Source organism: Tyto alba, unplaced genomic scaffold (genome assembly GCF_018691265.1).
Source record: "Tyto alba isolate M040663 unplaced genomic scaffold, T.alba_DEE_v4.0 Super-Scaffold_38, whole genome shotgun sequence".
Taxonomy (NCBI): Eukaryota; Metazoa; Chordata; class Aves; order Strigiformes; family Tytonidae; genus Tyto; species Tyto alba.
In genome coordinates this window covers 38611603-38617602 of record NW_024881313.1, presented here as the reverse complement: position 1 = coordinate 38617602, position 6000 = coordinate 38611603, and positions in this window count along the sequence as shown.

The following is a 6000-nucleotide window of genomic DNA, read 5'->3' as shown; positions in this document are numbered from 1 at the left end:
CTGCCACATCTGCTTCTCTCTAGGGGCTCTGTGTAAAGCAAAATCCAGGTGGGTGAAATTTGTGATGAAATTGCTAGAAATCCAATCGCTCCGTTTCTGTCTGCAGGGTGGCAAACGCAGAATTTTTGTCTTTTCCCTGCATTTGTCTCCTGCCTTCTCATCCCCACGGAGCAGGAAAGATCGTCGCTCTATGCCCTAGACCTCCCTTGTGCTGTAGCCTTTTCTTACACATTGTCACAGCAGCCTGGGCGCCTTTAGGCTTGGAAAAATAAAAGGAAAAGATGCTGCCATGGAGTCTTGAGGGGCTGATTTGAGCGGTTTGTCCTGTGGAAGTTTCTCAGGTTGTTTTGTAGCTCCCTCAAGGGAGGAATCTGAAGTGAAGATGTTATGCTACAGCAAAGACTGAGTAGGAAGAAGTTCCTTCCTTGCATGGAGCTTCTTGAAGCTGTTGGTGTGTTGACGGAAAGTGATCTCTGGTCATATGGTTAAACAAGGGATGAGATTTATAAGCAATAGGTGTCTGTATCAAAGAGGAAAGATAATACATGCTTTAACCACATAAATCATCTAAGTGGCTTCAGTCTCCCATGTTTTACATTATACATACGCTTACTCATGTGACTGGAAGGTGATCTGACTGCCTTGCCCAGTAGCACGCACAAACCATGCAATTTGTTCTTGTTTCTTGTTGGAATTTTCTAATGGTTTGTTTGACTCCTTTGTTTGCTACCAACCATTGGAAATACTCAGGTTATTGATAAAGGATTAATACTGGGAGCATGAGGTGATGCAAGTCCCTTCCTAGACAGTTGGTTTATATTTCACCCTACCCTGAAGGTCAGAAATGTAAGATTGTCTTGCCTTGAGCTTAGCCATCTTTTTGCTGAGGGCTGCTCACCGAGTTTAACTCCTTATTAGCTACTGCCTTGATCTGAAATTTCTTTTAATATCTCCTGTGGACTTTGGCTTACTGCGGAGGTGAGAGATGACAAGGAATGTCATAGAGCTGTACTCTGAATTGGGTTGGAAGCTTATTGTAACAGGCTTAGCTTATTGCAGGCACTTTTGTGCCTGCCATCTCCTACAGCTCGTGGAGACCGATCCTCCAAACCACCAAAGAAAGCTTTTCCATCTGCTCATCAAATGACCTTTAAACATGCCAAAATCTGTTGTCCCTCACTGAAGTGGAATTTAGAGTAGCCCAAGCTAAGCTCTGAGTCCAGCTCCTCAGTCACAGATACCATTCCTGTTCTGATGAAATGGGCATCAGATAAATTCTACCATCTCGAATTAGTGCACGGGCGCAAATCTCTACTTACACCTGATTTAGAGGCGTAATGGGTATGTAGCACTGGGTGTGCTGGTGTGCTTTTCACCCCTAAACCACTCTGTCTGGTGTAATGGCTTGCAGGAGTCTATCCGTGCCCATTTGATGTCACTAAGCTTGCAGCTGACGCTGAGTACTTGTGATATTTCAAAGTTGTCCATTCCCTGGGAGGTTGTTAGAAGTAATTGGGCATCTGGGTTATTGCTGTTTTCCCTCAACAGAATTTTAAACATCAGAGGAAATCCACACTTCCCATTTTATGACCCATCAACTTCCCTTCCCACGCACAGATGCCATTTCTTGATATTTTCAGATGGAATAACACATGCAGATGTGTCGTGTAAACTACAGTGTTATTAGTGCTGCCTTGATTTTTATCTAGAGCTTCTGATTTAGTGGTACTTTTTGAAAGCTGGGGATCCAGAGATGGGAGGTTCCCTGTGAATCTTACCTTTCCCATCAGGAGAGGAAGGAGTAAACGGCTTAGCAGTTGCCATTGTGGAGAAAGTCCGGGAAATATGAACTATAACAGCAAGAAAAAGACCCCAGATCAACAGTTTGCTGCTTTGGCAAAGAAAGGATAAGGAATGGGTCTGACTGTGGTGTCGGAGAGAACCTCTGTGCTCCTCATCTGTATTCAAACTTCAGTGGTGTCTCAGGTTTAGGTGGCAGTCCTCCTGTGAGCTTTACATCCTCGAAGTCTCTGGTTATCACAGAATCTCAGAATGCTTTGGGTTGGAAGGGACCTTAAAGACCATCCAGTCCCACCCCCTCTGCCCCGGGCAGGGCCCCCTTCCCCCAGCCCAGGGGGCTCCCAGCCCCGTCCAACCTGGCCTTGAACCCTTCCAGGGAGGGGGCAGCCACAGCTGCTCTGGGCAACCCATTCCAGTGCTTGTGGGCCAACATGCCACAGTGTGGGACCTCTGTCTTCTCCAAGGTTGTTGAAGGCTTCTCCAGATGCAACTCAACGCTGATGAAGCATCGTGAAACCAACCCATCAGCACAGCACAGAGAATCGCAGGAGGTCGAGAGAATGACGGCACCTCCATCAGGACTCCCCCATCTCCCGAGGACTCTCCTGATGAGCACCACCTCAGACTACTCCAGCAGGAACTGGAGTAGTCTCTGATTGTTCCCACTGCAAGGGACTTGCTCGCTTGTCCGTGGGGAAGCAGCAGAGACTGAAAGCAGTGAGGACAGGAGTGGGTAGGAAGCCTTGATTGGCTGCATGGCCGTGTGTTGATTCCTGGGTGGTGGTTTGATTTATGTGAATTATCTGACAGGTCTGTGCACTTGTCCCTCTTTCCCCCACGCATAAAACAGTGAAAATTTGAATGAATAAAGACGTAAGTAAAATTACAAGTGCCGCTACTTTGCCTTCATCATGCTCAGAAATACCCAGATGGGAATGTGATCTCTGCTGCAAATGATTAATCACAGAGGGATTAGAAGGAGAAATGTGATACTGGTAAATGTCTGAGATTAATTGGAAAGTGCATCTGCATTGACTAGGTTTATTCATGCTTTGTTGTTGGTCCTAGCACTTCCAAGGGAGCTGTCCTGGCACTTGCAGAGAATTACTATTTTTTTTTTTTAAAGGTTGAATGTGCATATAAAGAATCTGAATTAGTGGATCTGTTTACTAAATTGATTAACAAGTTACACTGTAGAAATATTAAATCTTGTCCTTTCTGTATGCTCACAAGGCTATCCTCTCCCTCTTACTCCTAAATCTATTTATCAACCTAATCTAATGTGATGCATTTTATCCCATTTAAACTTACAAAATGTCGTTTATCTAGTGCAGCCTATCTAAAATGTTTGATCTGTCTCAGTATTAGATCCTTATTGTAGCTTTGTCCTTGCTGCAGGTTAGGATTTTGTGCCTGTTATTGGATTTCATGCTCTCAACACCCATAAGGCAAGGTTTTAACTCTCTATTTCGGATGGGGACTGAAGGGACAAGAGTTTGAGTGACTTTCTCATGATTGTAGAAGTAAGCCAGTGACAGAGTAAGGAATAAAACCTGTTTTGCTTTCCTGCCATGTTAGAAATTAGTCTAAAATAGTACTGATGAGCTTGCATGGTTTTCGCTGATCCCTGGATTTTCTTCTGCTATTCTGGTCATTCATAACAGCATTAGACCCCTTGAGTGTGAGGGCACGTGGTGAAGGCTGGTAGAGAGCAGGGTGGGGTGTAGATTACAGCGTGGGACGTGGGGTATTCACGACACAGCAGCTTGTACCTGTTGGAGAGAAGTGAGTTGCAAACACCGGGCAAGAATTCGGGAGCAATGGGAGAGGGAAGATGGACTCTGAGGCTATGGCCACTGGGAAAAAAAAAGAGTCTTAGATGGATTTGCTGCACCAGTCTGGTTCAGGAGCAAGAGCAACAGGCACCTGATGCAGCAGTTTCCCGGTGTTTTAAATGTTTTTGAATATCAGGCATACCAGTGAGCAGCTGGGGCTTGTTTGGGCACTATTTAGCACAAGAGGAGCGGGGAGGAGGATGCACAAGATCTTTAGGAAGTGAGCAGCATTCCTGCTTTCACCCTTGTGAGAGCCAGAGGACAGCAGAGCTCTCCTCCAGGTGTGGCTACATCCCCTGGGGAGCAAGAGAGGAAAACGGCACGCAGGTGGTTTGAGAGAAGGCACTGTTTGCTGAAAGGTCACTGGCTGGCCCCCAAGCAGGCACCTCTTGTGTCAGTAGCCGTCATTGTGATCCAGGCACTTCTCCATGTTATGCAGAGCCCCCTTTGAAGGAGAAGTGAAGCAATTTTGGGGTTTGCTCTTTTTGAAGCTACAGATTTGAAGCTGGAAATAAGTCAGTGATACGTCTGTCAGAAACAACCAGGGATCTAGGAAGGAGGAAGCATGGCAATGTCTTCTGGAGATGGATCCAAGCACTTTGACATGGTGCAGCCTGAAAATCAAGCTAATAGCTGGGAAAGATTAGGACGTGAACTCTTGAGTCTGTGTTTTGATTGTTAATTCTTAGTTAATGTAGCGAAGGTTACTGCTGGGTTCTCCAGAGACGAACTTGAATCCCAACATCCCACCCTGAGCATTGAAATTGTCCTTCCCCAGATTAGCAGAAGACTCTGATTGTCAATCAGTTGACTTCAGTGGAAATTTCCACTGACTTCAGTGTACTTTGGCTCAAGCTCAAAGCTCATATCTGCATCTTCTAACCATTTGTGCAGCGTCTCTGCTTGCAGCTTTGCAAGTCTTTATGGAAAATACATTTTAAAGCTCAAGTGAGGACAGAGCTTGAAGGTAGTAAGAGGGACTAAAGAAGTGCTAACTAGCTGACAGATTTCTAGCCCAGTTTGAGACCAGAGGAAAAGTAGTTCTGTATATTAATTGCTACTAGTATTGAAGGTGACCACTCTATGGAAAGTCAATCAGTCTGAACACTAGTGACTGCAAGTCAACAATTCTTTGCATTCTTAGTGTTTACTAACAAAGACTTTTTTTCCCCCATGACTGTTTTTTTTTTCAACTTTAAACTTTGAAAGAATTTTCCCTAATTCTTAAAGATTTTTGGTAGAATAATGGAATTTGTTTGATACCAGGAAACAAAAGCAACCAAAATTGAAAGAGTTTAGAAAGGATCAATTTCCTTCAAGGAGAAAAGTCTTTGACTGTTTAAAAGTTTCATATGTTCTTTGAGCGGGAAGAGATATGACAGGATAGAAAGTAGTGTATGTTTCCTGATAAAAATAGAAAGAAGACTACATTTCTTTCTGCCTTAGATCTGTGGCCCAAGTGAAGTTCGAAGGATAGCTCAGCTATGCCATTTTCAATGGTAATAATTATTATAATGAATACCACTTTGTATTTTTGTATTCATCAATATTTGGTTTTGATGATGAGTTGTGTCTTTCAGTCCCCAGCAACATAAATGGAACAAAAAATTGTAATTTGTTATTAATTTTCATGCATGATTTGTCATATACTCCAGCAAATACATTGTCTTATATACACTGTGCACATAATTATTTTTAAGTCTATTGCTGTCCTGATATGAAGATGAAACGGGAGGGGAGCCAAGACATGGGAAGAATAAGCAATTTCCCCAAGGTCATGCAGCAGGTCCATCCAGCCCCTACTCCCTGGTGCCATCAGCGATTGCACGTTAACATTAATGTGCTGCAACAGGAGCTGGAGGAGGACAGAAAAAAATAATGAAACCTCTGCTCAAATGGTGACTCAAGAAACGAAAGCAGGTTTTTGGCCCGCTCCTATTGCTTTCTGCTGGAGGTGGGGGGGAGATTGTGAGAGCATCTGCCATTGGGTGAGAGAGTGGGTGGATTTGTGGCCAGCGGGGAAGCCGAACTGCTGTAGGATTAAGAAGGATATTTCTGTCACGGTGACTGGTTATTATTTCCTTTCTGAGTTATAACACACAGTGCCCTGGTCATTTTGTTTCGTGTGGCACTTTGAAGGTGAAAAAACATGGATGTGGGAGCAGCTATGCAATCACCCCTGAGCAGAGACTGTTCATACAGCTCAGACGGGAGTGCCTGGTATCACGAGGCCAGATGTAGTAGCTTGGAGAGAAACAGTGCACTCAAATCTTGTGAGTAGGAATTCCAGAGAGGCTTGGGGCTGGGACATTTGCTCTTCTTACAGAGCAATATCATCAGGTCTAATCCTGCTCCCAAGCAGAGT